The sequence below is a fragment of the Macaca nemestrina genome, chromosome 7 (genome assembly GCF_043159975.1).
Source record: "Macaca nemestrina isolate mMacNem1 chromosome 7, mMacNem.hap1, whole genome shotgun sequence".
Taxonomy (NCBI): Eukaryota; Metazoa; Chordata; class Mammalia; order Primates; family Cercopithecidae; genus Macaca; species Macaca nemestrina.
In genome coordinates, this window is record NC_092131.1 from 89,564,520 (window position 1) to 89,579,222 (window position 14,703).

Consider the following 14,703-nt stretch of genomic DNA (forward strand, 5'->3'; position numbering starts at 1 on the left):
CCTCTAGGCCAGCCTCCCTCTTCCACTCAGGGCAAGAGCCAGTCAGTGCACCCAGCTCCAGGGCCAGGCTCCTCAAGGCTCTCCTCCCTGCCTCTGCTCTGGGCTGAGGTGGGGCAGATGTGAGGAGAGGTGGGCGGGAAGCCCCCTTCTGCACTCCCCATAGTAGGAGCAAGGTTGACATCCCCAAAGCTCCTGTCAAACTGTCCCCGAATTTCCTCTACAAGGACTCCTCCCTCACCAGCTCCCTGATCAAACTCACCCTTCTAGAAGGGCTCAAAGTGGCTTAGGGACCTCTTGGCAAGTCTGCCTGGATGGGATAGCCCCTGTTAAGGTCTCATAGACCATCTGCTCTCGTGCATGGACCGGCATCCTTAAGATGTGAGACACTCAGCTCTTATTGCTCTCAGTGTGGGGGCCTCAGCTGGGACCACAGGCCCCATCACAGCCTGCTACACACACACAAGCATTTTCCCGAGTCCTACTACGGAACTGTCATGAATCTCAGCTACTACTCACAGCTGCTCACCAGCATGCTCTGCTTCTTTTGGTGGCTTTGGAGGTTTCTATTGCAGAGCTCAAATTATTTAAGTAACCCTGGTCTTGGGTATGGAATTTTGAGGTCACTGCAGGTTGGGAGGAGATCTTTTGCCTATTTCTTTGTGCACAGGTGTGAAGAGACATGTAAGAGAGTCCTGAGGGTGGTTTCTTATCTTACCTGCATCCGTGGAAGAGCGTGTCCTGGTGCCTGGGTGTCGGGACCGCATAAGGAACAGGAGCAACCCCTGTGTAGGGGCTGGGACTGTGGGTGATCACTTGCAGCCCAGACCCACAAGGTGTTTCCCAGGTGTGGTGGCACCTCCCTGTGGCTGTCCCTGGCTCCTTCCAGCTCTCCCCAGTGGCCCATAGGCTTAGAAACCAGCAGAATGTGTCCCAAGCAGGGGGCCAGCCTTAAAAACTGCCGGCCCATCTCCTCCATCCATGATGATGTCACCAGTACGGGCTTGTGTGTAGGTGACCTTTGGTGACCTGATCCTCCTGCCCTCTGCCTGGCTCCCTGGGCTCTGGTGGAGTCCCGTGGAATATAGTGACCCTTCCTAATTTGGTCTTAGTCGGGTTGAGCTAAGCCAGTCTGTATTTGAGGAGTTGGAAGCAGGTGATTCAGGCACAAATTTGAAGACTGATAAATGGCAGCAGTCCCCATGCAGTCAGAGTGGCCAGGAGACCTGCTCCTGGGGAAGGAGGAAGGGCGCAAGGGCAATGAACATGTCACCTTGCCCTGGGGATGTGCTGTTTCTGCTCAGGCTCCTCTTGCAGCCTTGTTTCAAGTGTGGGAATGGCCTCCTGACTCCCAATCCGAAACAACTGCTGAGCACAGAAGGGAGAGCAGGGCCCTGGGAGTCAGAGGGAAATGCTGCTGCGGGGACTGGGGAGCCCCACCGGGTGACTCCCCAGAGATGCGAGCAGGCGCAGAGACTGGAACAACAGGCGAGGCGTGTGGGACCCGGAGGCCGGGTGGTGGGAAGCAAGCATTTGTGGAAATTCGGGTTCCCCAGTGCCACTGGGACCCTTCCTGCAGTCCCCAGTGCGCTACTTCTGGGGCTTGTCAGGGCTTCCTATAAGAGCCCAGGATTAAGTTTGTTCTCTTCCCTACCCCCAACACCCAGTGCTGCAGGAAAGTCTCTCTCCCGTGAGACACTGTGGCCTGGGGCTTGGGTGACAATGTGCATGGCTGCCTCCTCACTGTCACATGTTCTGTTGGCTTGTCTCCAAGCTGTGCTGCTCATGTTTCAAAGGCTCCCTGGAGGCTTTAGTGAAAAGCCCTTTCCCCAGTGACCTGGAATGTCTTGCTAGATGGAGCTGGCCAAGCCTGACGTCTTTTCCTCTTTTCCTGGCCGATGCCTCAGTCCTTATGCAAGTAGGTGGAGCCATCATTACACTAAAGGCACCTTCATGTGAATTAGGAACAGGGGATGCCAGGCCTGGGTGTCTGCACCAGTGACTGCTGGTCCAGGGAGCACACCCCCCATGCAGACCTGCCCAGGCAAATCTGCTCCCCATCTGGGATGTGCCAGGAGAGAGGGGAGGGCTGCACAGACCCCTGCATCCAACATGCAGCTCTTTTGGACACCTGGTGGGGAGGAGGTGGGCTGGCATTTCTTTAAGGCTGCTGCCTGCTTTGGACACACTCTCATGGTTTCTCAGCCCGAGGGCCACTAGAGAAAGGTAGAGGAACCAGAGACTGCTGGAGTACGAGTGCATGCACAAGGGACAGCCCCAGGAAGGTGCCGCCATGCCTGGGAAATGCACCTCATCGGGCTTGGGGGGACCATGCACAGTCCCAGCAGCCCCAGCCCCTGCACAGGGGTCACCCATGGTTTTTATGGGATCTGGACACACAGGAGAGGCCAGAAAGCAAGCTGGGGCCTCAACCAGCCTTGGGTCTTCTCCCAGCCAATATCCGGAGGTGTCCGGCTAGAAGGCCTCACTCACCAGGGCCAGGGCCTCAGTCAAGCCCCAGGTCCCCTCCCTAGCACCCATAGAGGTCATCTTTGGAATTTCAAACATTTGTCAATGAAGTGCTCACCAAGCCTCAGTTTGGAAGATCTGAGGAGGTGATGTTTCCAATTGTGCTTGGCTGTCTGGAGAGTCTCTTCTAAGAAAGTCCCTACCCTGGGGAACAGGGGTCGGGTGGTAATATAGCAGTCACCCAGAGAGGAGGCTGGGGCATTGGAGGACAGAGGAGGGACCAGCCCTGAGCTTGGGGATAGGAGAGGGGGAGCTCTCTGGGGTTCACAGCCTTTGCAGGGCCCATCCAGGGCCCTAGTGCCACCTTAGGAGCTGGGCAGCCACAGCCGGTGGGATGAGAGTTAAGTTCTGCAAAGAGCAGCCTGGCTGCACTAATTGGAGAGTGAGAGTGGGTATGACCCAGCGTAGTGGTGATGCCGACAAGTGGCTGGATGCAAGGACTGTTTAGGAGTGAAAAACAAGCAGATGGTGGGAGATGGGCAAGTGGGGAGTAGGAGTGTCCGGGAGCACCCAGGCTTCTGGATGCACAGTGGGAGGAGGACGGTAGAGGGGACTTTTGGGCCCGGAGCAGATGTCGAGCAGTGCTGAGTCTCTGGGTCTAGAGCCCAGGAGCCATTGGGCTGGAAGTGCAAACTGAGAGTCCTCAGCACCTATGGTGACTAAAGTGACAGCAAGGTGAGAAGAGAGCAGGGCCCACAGTGGCCTGCCCTGCCACCAGGGTCGTGAAAACCTGAGACATTCATCCTATTGGCCTGGCGCCTGCAGCTGGCCACCTGCCTTGCCTGTCACGGAGGCACTCTGCCTGGAGGGTAGAATGTTCTGGGAAGGCACTGCCTGGTGTTTGGTTAATGACAGGTCAGGTTGAGCCTTGTGCATTTACAGGAGTTGATATGTGTGTGTATAAATACATATGTACATATACACACATTTGCACACATGTGCACACACACGTACACACACATGTATATGCATAATATACAGTCATATGCACGTGTATACACACATGCCTATGTACAGTACGGGTATATGTATACATATCGATATTTATTTGTAATTTCTGTCCTCTCTCCCTCCTGAATAACCTAGCGAGTTAGATTTTAGCTTTATGCTTTATTCTTCTTTCATTTTTTTTTTTTTTTTTGAGATGGAGTCTTGCTCTGTCGCCAGGCTGGAGTGCAGTGGTGCAATCTCTGCTCACTGCAACCTCCGCCTCCCAGGTTCAAGCGATTCCCCTTCCTCAGCCTCCCGAGTACAGGTGCGCACCACCACGCCCAGCTAATTTTTTGTATATTAGTAGAGACGGGGTTTCACCATGTTGGCCAGGATGGTCTTGATCTCCTGACCTCGTGATCCACCCACCTCGGCCTCCCAAAGCGCTGGGATTACAGGCATGAGCCACCGTGCCCGGCTCTTTCATCTACCTTTCCCTAGTGAGACCATGAAAGGGGGAATATGGAAGCCAAGCCACTAACAGGCCCTTGAATTCATGACTTAGTGACACTTTGTTTAAGCACAGGGAGACGCAGCTAGGGGTGGCCAGGGCAGACCACAGACTGGACTCCTCCGACACTGAGCAACTGCTTTCTTGAACTAGGTCAGACATCAGACGCTGTTTCAAGGAAGAAAGGATGACCCGAAGGAGGGCCTTTGGTTGAGGCCTAGAGGAACAGTGGGGAGGAGGGGCAGGTGATAAAATGAGCAAGTAGGGGGTGGGGTGGGGGCAGGGCACTGTTGAAGGGCGTCAGAGAAAAGAGAGTCTCTTCTAAGAAAGTCCGCTCTGAGCACTGCTTTTGAGCAGGATCTCTCTAAGAACGTAGCGTGGAGCTTGCAAAGGCTTCACTAGTTAGACCCGGGACATTGGCCCCAGCATGACAGCAGGAATGGAGAGGGGTATGCAGAGGGTGACACAGGAAGGGAAGGACTGCACCTGTGAGGAGGGGACTGCCACTGGTCCCACAATCTACAGGCTGCATCCCAGGCCAGGGGGGTCCGCTCACCTCAGGTCTTTCCGACCCTGTCCTTGGGTACTTTGAGGCTCTCTGCATCACCCCCATACTCACATGTCCTGGACTTGCTGTTTCTGGGGTCTTCCCTTAGCATTTTGCTTGTGGGAGATGTTGGTCCTGTCTGCACACTGAACCTTGAAGACATCCCTCATGCTGACCCCCGACCCCAAGGTGTCCCCTCTGTCGTGATGTGCGCCAAAGCAGAGTGTAGCTCTCTTCCCTAATTAGCACAGGCTCTGGGCAGGCAGCCGCTGGGACCTTGGCCCCACCAGCCCAGTCCCCTTGGCGGAGAGCTCTTGGGGCTCCCTGCCAGCCGCCCAGCGCCCAGCGTTTCCCTAGTAGCGGGGAGGGCTTGGGAAGGGTTTATCTCTGGAAGGGACTGTCTCCTCTGGGTTTTATTATAGAGGCTGGTTGGTCCCTGGGAAAGTGGAAGAGGAAGATCAGATGACCTGCCTGCGTTTTGTTTTCTCTTGGCGAAGGCTGAGCTATCTGATGGCAGGTCCTGAGATCAGGGTTTGGGGCCAGTTCCCAGGGATAGGCTTCCCCAGCAGGACTGCGGCACCTGCTGATGCCCCTGCAGCTGCCAGATCCTGGGAGGTGGCATCGCTGTGCCTGCCATCAAGGTGGACCTGAGGCAAGACTTCATCCTGGAGCTGGAAGAAGCCTCAGGGTCATCAGTCCTCAGGGTCGCATCAGGCCCACCCTCACCGCACAGGTGGGGCCTCAGGTCTGGGAATGTGACCGACTGGCCCACAGTGTTTCCACCAGCCAGGAGTAACGTCGGGACTAGACTCCTAACCACCATACCTACAGCCACTCCCTCACTGTCTCCTTCAGTGACCTCAACTGGGGGCAAAAGAGCAGCAGCCATGACCACAAGGACTCTCAGATGCATGGCAAATGGCAGGTCTGACCATCCTGGAAAGGGTCCAGGGGAAGGCTGCTGCCTCCATGCTCAGGCCAGGAAATGAAAGGGCATCAATGGCAGGGCAGAAAACAGGAGCAATGGGAGGTGCTGAGTGAAGCCTGCAACAGAGAAACTCTTGTCTGCACCCTCTCCTCTGTCCCTCCTCCACCATCCTGTCCCAATGCCGCAGGCCGAACCGAAGACCTGTCTTGATGCCAGAGGGAGCCAGCAATTGCCCAAAGAATGCGGAGCTCCCCCTGGTTTGTTGCTGGGGCCCCTTAATCCCAGTGCTGTGCTGGAGCTGGCTTGTAACATTCAATAGAACCAAGTGTTAAATATTCTCCGATTTTGTGAGCCAGTTGTAAATAAAGGCATTATTCACAATTAATCACATGAACTTATAATCAAATGTGTTAACAAACATCTATTCCTAATGAGTTGTACTACTTTTGCTATTTTCTGTGCTTTGAGGGTTACTTGCATCTATTATATCAATACAGTGGGAAGAGTATAAAATGGTGGCTACTGGGCATCTCTTCCCAAGCCCACAATCTGTTATGTCACATTCAAAGCTTGGGATTGGCCATGATAGGAGTATTTACACCATGGAAATTGGCAAACACTGCAAATCAGAGCTGGTGTTATTGTTTTGTTGATTTTCTAGACTTAAGAAAGTAATAAAAAATTGTTAATAATACAGATTCACCTTACAAGTGGGTTGTGTCTGGGGCCATTGGTAGCAGTCTGGGTCTAATCGGGAGACAGAAATCACACAGTAGGTTAAACAGGGGAAATTTAAGTTAAAATTATTAACTGTTATAAAAGAGTAAGATAGGCCGGGTGCAGTGGCTCACGCCTGTAATCCAGCACTTTGGGAGGCCAAGGTGGGAGAATCATGAGGTCAGGAGTTCGAGACCAGGCTGACCAACATGGTGAAACCCTATCCCGACCAAAAATACAAAAATTAGCCAGGCGTGGTGGCAGGTGCCTGTAATCCCAGCTACTTGGGAGGGTGAGGCAGGAGAATCACTTGAACCCAGGAGGTAGAGGTTGCAGTGAGCCAAGATCACACTCCCACACTCCAGCTTGGGCAACAGAACAAGACTCCATCTCAAAAAAAAAAAAAAAAAAAAAAAAAAAGAGAAGAGTAAGATAAAAAGAAGCTCTATGCAGTATCCTAGGGCTGAGGGAGCTACCAAAGTAAAAATGAAGTTGTTAGGGGTTCAGACTTAGCTGGAGAGGGTGTGGTTCAGCCACTGGATAGCAATGAAGTTTAGCCAGAGCACAGCTGCAGCTGGTTTGGAGTTGGCGGACACACAATAGGCTGCCCTCTGGAGGGCAGGCAGGGAGCAGGTGATTAGTAACCAAAGGCATGGACTGCAGTGGGAATCCAAGTGCCCCCAGGGCAGAAGGCCTTCTGGGTGCTGAAGTTGCATGGGGGGTGGGCAGGTTGCAGAGGAAGTGGCAGGCTGTTTGGGGAGGTTGGGACCAGCTGTTGTCTAGACAGTCATCACCAGGCATGGCCACAGAGTCATTGTGTTCTGTCCCTGAGTCTCTGGTAGACTCCATGGGATAGAGTCTCCGCATGGCTGACCCTTCCCTGCCACCTGGAAATTGCAGGAAAGTCCTTTCACCACCTTCTACTGAGAAAGCTTCACATCATGTTCACTTTAAAGGCGACATGGTTAAAAGGTTCCAATCTTTGTCCTAAAGCACATATTGAAAGGTGCATTCAGAGCTGAGATGCAATAAATTGAAAACTGACTGCGTGAGCTTCCTGTGGCTGCTGTAACAAATTACCAAAAACTTGGTGTTTACAACAAGGCACATTTGTTCTCTTACAGTTTTGGAGATCAGAAGTCCCAAATCAGTTTCACTAGGATGGAACCAGGGTGCCATGAGGGCCACTCCCTCCAGAGGCTCCAGGGGGTTCTGTTTCCTTACCTTTCCAGCTTCTAGAGCTGCATTCCTTGGCTCATGGCCTCTTCCTCTGCCTTCAAAGGCAGTGGCTTAACATCTTCAAAACTCTCTCCATGTTGTCTTCTCATGGCCTTCTCTTCTATGTCAGATCTCCCTCTACCCTTCTCTTATAAGGACATTTGTGATTGCATTTGGGACCCACCCAGGTAATCTAGGATAATGTCTCCTTCTAAAGATCCTTAACTCAATCGCATCTGCAAAGTCCCTTTTGCCACATAAGATACATTCACAGGCTTCATAGATTTAGATCTGGATATATTATTTGTGGGCCATTATTTAACCTACTACACTGATGCACTCCTATATTGTGACAAGCAAAAAAATTGAGGATGTATTCTTCCAGTACTTAAAAACTGTGGCCTGATTGATTCAGCAAGGAAGTTACTTGTGATATTGATGAATAAGTGAACTTCTGATATTTGCCTTCATTGTCTCCCTTTTGTCTTACTTGTTAACATAAATGAAAATATCACCCTCGTGAAAATGAAATGAAAAGAAAATAGCCAACCCTTATGTGTAAAGCACACTTAGTCATTATATGCAATCAGACATAGGCTGCAGATACAAGAGTTTGGAAAAGCTCAACAAAGGCATTCTGTGAGGACCAATCAACTATATGCAGCTTATAATAAAGGATATGGTATGTTTTATTATGTTTTGTTATACATTCTTTATATCAGTAACATTTATAATAAATTATCTCTTCATTTATATGTGTACCTACACCACACACACACAGACACACACACGCGCGCGCACACACACAATCTTTTCCTCCAGAGGGCCAGCTGTTGAGCATTTATCAGCCCACCACTGCTTAATACTTATTTCCAGTAGGGAGGTAGAGGGAGCCTGAGGCCCCTGAAATGGTAAAGTGTTCTTTGCACCCAAGGGTGGACCTTGCAGCCCCAAGCTCTACGATGAGCCTGTCAGCCACAGTGGTCAGCTATGTCCATCCACAGACGGTTAAATGGATCTGGGTCAACCACTTCCATGGATGCCTGTCTTTCAGCGGAAGATGAGGCTGTGAGTTTTCTGCATTTCTTCCCAATACAGTCCATCGATGGGGGGTTGTTGCTCTCTCTGTCTTCACTGCCTATGGCTGGTCTATGTCAGGTTACTATCACCCCCATGTTCCCACTCAACACAAGCCTGCAGGTTCCTGCCTAACTTCCCGGACCTCCCATCTAGCCTGCCTTTCCTTCCTTTTTTTTTTTTTTGAGAAGGAGTCTCACTCTGTTGCCCAGGCGAGAGTGCAGTGGCACCATCTCGGCTTGGCTCACTGCAACCTCTGCCTCCCGGGTTCAAGCAATTCTCATGCCTCAGCTTCTTGAGTAGCTGGGATTACAGATCCACACCACCACACCCGGCTGATTTTTTAATTTAATTTTATTTTTTTAGTAGAGATGGGGTTTCACTATGTTGACCAGGCTGGTCTCGAACTCCTGACCTCAGGTGATCTGCCCACTTCAGCCTCCCAAAGTGCTGGGATTACAGGCGTGAGCTACTGCACTCAACTGCCTTTCCTTTCTTGAATGAACAGTTGACAAGATCAGTGGGACCTAACCTGGGTTGGGTGGGCCTTGGGCTGCCATTTCCGATTGTGCCCTTTCTGTTTTAAAAAACACCTAGATTCAGCTGGATGCAGAGCTCATTCAAAAGGCCTTCAGGACAAAGGTAAAAGATTTTGTAAGAAATGGAGGGAGCATCATCAGTGGAAAGCCTGCCTCCACTTCCCATCCCTGTGATCATGACAGACATCACTAGCTGATCACTGACCATGGCATTCTTTCCCACAGAGTGTGAACTTGGCCTTTACATCCTTCTCCGCAGAGCACTCCAAGCAGCCAACCCCACTGGAACTTAAGATGAAGCTTTTGTTGCCATGACTAGATACATTTTGGATCTTGGAAAGCAAAAATTACTTCAGCTGGATCTTGTTCATGGAGTACTTGGCCAGGGCTCTGCCTCATGCCATGGTCCTACAAGATATGTGAGGAGGTGGACACCTGTGTGTAGCCCTCCTCCAGAGGCAAGTCGAGTCCTTCCATAACCCAGAGAAGGCTACTTGGGAATGAGACTGAGAAGCCAGCCTTTTTGGCACACAAAGAAAAAGGGAGTTTTCAAAGTTGCTGCAAATCATGCAGGAAGAGAAAACAAGACATTAGTGGACACAGATTCCTCCTCTCTGCTGAACTCTGAGTCCAGTTTAAATCTCTAATAACATAACACATGGAGAAAGTTGCTTATCTAAAGTGATCACCTTTCTTTAAAAAAAAAAAATTATAGAGACTGGGTCTTGCTCTATTGTCCAGGCTGCAGTGCAGTGGCTTGATCATAGCTCACTGCAGCTTTGAACTGTTAGGCTCATGTGATCCCCAGTCCTCTGTCTCCTAAATAGCTGGGACTACAGGTGGACACTACCATGCCTAACTTTTTAGTTTTTTTTTTTTTTTTTTTGAGATAGGATCTCGCTATGTTGCCCAGGTTGGTCTTGAACTCCTGGTCTCAAGCAATTATTCTGCCTCAGCCTCCCAAAGTGCTGGGATTACAGGCATAAAACACCACACTCAGCCAGAAATTATCTTCTTTCTAAAATCAAACCTGTCTTATATTCTGGGAACCTACTGAGGAAGGCACAGATTTATCCTCTAGATGCCAGAATGCTACAATTAGGGAAAAGCTTCGAAGCTTGAATAGGGCAAAGCTTAGGTCATGGAAGAATGTATTATCTATTGCTGTGCAATAAATTACTCTAAAACTTTAAAAACACAAACATTTATTATCTCTCAGTTTTTCTGGGTGAGAATCTAGGTATGACTTTGCTTGCTGCTTCTGACTCAAGGACTCTCACTTGTCAAGGCTACAATCAAAGTGTCAGAAGGGGCTGCAGTCTCATCTGAAGGATTGCCTGAGGAGAACACACTTCCAAGTTCACTGCCATGGTGGATGGAAGGCCTCAGGGGTACTGCAATTCAGGGGAGAAGATGGCCAACTTGAGCCAAGGCACAATGACATCAAGAGGCCTGGGCGCTGAGGAGGAAAGACTAAGGAGCCTGAAGAATGGATGTGGGTCTGGAAGAGAGCTGGAAAAGTACATAGTCCTGGGAGCCTCCTGGGGAAAGTGCTTTATATAGGAGTCAGAGACCAGTTGGTTCCCATGGTGCCAATGAGTCATGTGAGATAAGGACTGAGAGTTCACATTAGGAGTGCCAGTAGAGGGGCATCTAGTGACTTTGACTAGAGTCATTTCCATGGGATGAGGAGGGTGAGGGAAGCTGAGTAGTGAGGGCTCTGTTTATGCTGGAGGAGAGGACTGGGAGAATAATGCTCCTTCGCATTCCTCAATTATGCTGTAAAGGGGAAGAAGAAACAGTAGCCGGAGGGGACTGGGGGAAGGAGTGTCTAAGCTTCATCCATGTGTCTGATGGGAATGATCCGGCAAAGGGGAAACAAATAATGCAGGAGAGACAAGCAAGCCCTGCTGGACACATCCTTGAGCAGGCAGAAGCCAATGTCTGGTGTGTAGGCAGAGGGCTGGCTTTAGGTGGGAAGGATGGGTGGGAAGATGAGCAGGCACGGAAAGGGGTGGGTGGAGACTTACAGAAGCACTTTCTGATGGTGTTTGTCTCTTCACTGAAATGGGAAGCCAGGTTGTCATTGGAGCCACCTCCCAGTGGGGCGAAGAGGAGGGAGTGAGATGCCTCATGAAAAGCAATGCTTGGGGTCTGGTGTAGAGTAATAACTCAGCAAATCCATTGTCTTCTTGATTACCTCTAAGTTATAGTGATCACATTTTCCAGACCAAATATCTGAACCTGGAATCTGGCAGGTGGACTTCAGGGGCTGATGGGCGTGACTGACTGAAAAATCAGAATGTCTCAGAAACACCTAGTCTTTTAATTTCCAAACAACAGACATGATAGGTATCCAGGGCCTGTCATGTATATTACGGAACCTAATGCCACTTTCTTTGGCCCTTTTCCAAAGCAGATGATATCCCAGCACAAGGGAAAACAGTTTCAATATCGAGTTGGATCAGCAGCATCTTTCTACCTATTTCTGTCTTCGTGGTCTCTATATTTGAAATAATCATTATTATTTTGTGCATTCTCTCCCCATCCTGCATTACAGAAGGAACAAATGTTTCCTAACAAATGTTTTTTGTTTCATCTGCTGGGAGATTGTATTTTTGAAATAAAATTTTAGTTATCCTTTCATTTTTTCATCCTGTAGATATATACAAATTTAGAAACTCTGAAAGAACACCTTAATTTATATTCTGTGCCTATGTGGGTGAGGGAAGAAGAGCCTGTTTGGTATATACTATATTTTTAGGTTTTTAAATCTCTCTTCTTTTTTGCAAATGTGATGGAATGTAACATTTACCAGAAACTGAGAATTCCCGAGGCAGTAGCCACAGCAGCAACAGTAACTCTAAGCTGGAGACTGTCTGCCCTGGTGCCTGTGAGGACAACCCTTGACTCTACTCTCTCATGACCAATCAGCTGGAAAATCGCCAGTCCATGGTCCTCCCTTCCCATAAATCACAGTCTGAGTATGGCACCTGTGGCCGGAACCCTTACGCTCTCCTTTGGGGTGTCTGGGTACCACTGTGTCTGCCCCACGCTCCTGGGCGTTCTGGAAGTTGGGACTCTGCCTTATTTACCCATCTGTGCTTGAAACCCAGAGGATTCTTGTTATGTAGTAGGTGTAGTGGACATTGGTCAGTAGGGAGGCCCATCATCTTTTTACAAGTGTTCTAGACGTTTTCACAACCCCCTACTTTGTCAACCCTGCCTTTCACACTGACATCTTTTCCCAGCCTGACTTGGCACCTGCCCATCAGACACTGTGTGAGTTTGTGGCTCAGAATGGGGTCAGGAAGCACCACGCAGGGTGGGCATCCATGTGGAGAATGCAGGAACAGCATGGCGGAGGCAGGGTGGCCTTGAGGGCAGGAAGGCCGGCTTTACGATTCTGTGGTTCCAGAGGCACCGCCCAGAGTTGAGTCCTTCAATCCTCCCCGACAGAACTGTGAGATTTCTCAAACTAATCAATAAATCCCCTCCTGCTGAAACCAAATTGATTGGCTTCCGTTGGTTCCAACCAGGCCCCTGGCCGGTGCCGTGGATGTCTACGGACCTGAAGAAAGGCCTGCACACAAGCACATCCAGCTGTGTGGGGCCCAACGCTTCTATTGTTGAAAGATCCTATAAAGTAAAAGAATATAAAGTTTTACAAACAAAACTACATACAAAGGTGAATATTTAATGAGAAAATAAATCCAAGAAATTAATACATTTTAAACCTCAAATATCACAATATCTTAAAAATATAAAATTTTACAAATTAATTTTCTACTTCAACATACCTCTAGGACACTTCTTTCTTATGCTCTTGACAATATTTTGCAATGGCATTTTCTATAGACAGAATTAAAAGATAAATGAGGCTTTCCTTTAACACTGTTCATTAAAATTTGACTTTTTTTTTTTTTTTGAGATGGAATTTTGTTCTTGTTGCCCAAGCTGGAGTGCAATGGCACGATCTTGGCTCACTGCAACCTCTGCCTCCAGGGTTCAAACGATTCTCCTGCCTCAGCCTCCTGAGTAGCTGGGATTATGGGCATATGCCACCACGCCTGGCTAATTTTTTATATTTTTAGTAGAAATGGGGTTTCACCATGTTAGCCAGGCTAGTCTCCATCTCCTGACCTCATGTGATCTGCCTGCCTCAGCTTCCCAAAGTGCTGGGATTCCAGGCATGAGCCACCGCGCCTGGCCTAAAATTTGATATTTTTTATTGATAGTTTAGAAAAGTTTTCAGCTTCATACCTTGTCATTAACAAAATGTCATGTAAAGTTTTGGATTATTTCAAGTTTAGAGAAATCCTTATCCAGTTTCTGAGATATCTGAGCTGTGAGATTTCAGGACATTTCAAGTTTTCTTGAGCAATGGCCTATCTGAAATATAAGTTTTTTGTTTGTGTGTTTGTTTGTTTGTTTGTTTGTTTTTTGAGACAGAGTCTCACTCTGTCACCTGGGCTGGAGTGCAGTGGCGTGATCTCAGCTCACTGCAACCTCCCCTGCCTGGGCTCAAGCAATTCTCCCGCCTCAGCCTCCCGCGTAGCTGGGATTACCGACGCACGCCACCATGCCCAGCTAATTTTTTGTACTTTAGTAGAGACAGGGTTTCACCATGTTGCCCAGGGTGGTCTTTAACTCCAGAGCTCAGGCAATCGGCCCACCTCAGCCTCCCAAAGTGCTGGGATTACAGGCGTGAGCCACTGTGCCCAGCCTGAAATATACTTTGAATTGATAACATTTGTTATCCAGTCATCAATATTTTCTTGTTACATTGCCCAGCAAGTCAACAACAGTGGGCAGTAACGAAATTTTTGAAACTTTTTCATACCAGATAACTTCCAACAATTTAACTATAGATGGAAGTGAGTATGAATCACATAAATACATCTCATTAAACCTGAATTAAATGTATCCCCCACTCCCTTCCCCTTAATGAATCCCCAAACTGTTCATAGCCACTTCAAAACACTACCTAACAAGAGGGGACATGCAATGGAGAGGATATCAGAATGGCAACAAAAAGTAGTCATAACCAACTACAAATAAAATCCCTTATTCTTGTAGATTGTATAAAATGTGTAACCATGTGAACTAGGGATTCAGAAAGGCCCATGAAAGTGGGGGTTCTGAAACATGCTCAGCATCACTCTAATTCTACCTCTATCTCCAAAATAATAATGATAATAATAATATTTAATACAGCAATTTGTTCTGAGACTTGTGTAAGAATCAAATCAGAAAGAATTGATTAGTACCCTGAAATTCTCAGTAAATTGTCTTATGTATTCATGGGTTTTATACCATGGTTCTACATCCTAACTCTAAAGTAAAATTTGGATGGTTTCTGCTCTGCAATTTCTCCTCAGAAGCAAAGCAATATAATGTGGTCATGGAGATCTGCAATACATTTAAAGAGCAGCCTCTTTGTTGTGTGGTAAATCAACTTAGGTGCCCAATCCTGGGTAGATACAGGAAAATTCACACTTGAAAATGCAAATTGTCCAGGAAGATGGCATAGACATACTATCCCTACTCCTCTTACTAAGTGCAATGAAAAACACGGGTTATTATAAATAAAAGCAGCATAAGAAGAATCCAAAAGATTGAGGGAAGAAGGCAATGGTCCAGGGACCTCAGGACCCAGGGAATGACTATGATGAGTTCCCTGGACTCTCCTTTTGCATCACATATCTCA

The 14,703-nt window shown here is 48.5% G+C and overlaps 1 long non-coding RNA gene across 1 annotated transcript; it reads left to right on the forward strand.

Annotated features, from left to right (window-relative positions):
• The first annotated feature begins 1,096 nt into the window (after positions 1-1,096).
• LOC139364115 (uncharacterized) lies at positions 1,097-12,498 on the forward strand. Its single transcript, XR_011625391.1, has 3 exons — positions 1,097-1,485; positions 1,665-1,915; positions 9,219-12,498. It is a non-coding gene; the product is annotated as an uncharacterized lncRNA (long non-coding RNA).
• Positions 12,499-14,703: the final 2,205 nt, after the last annotated feature.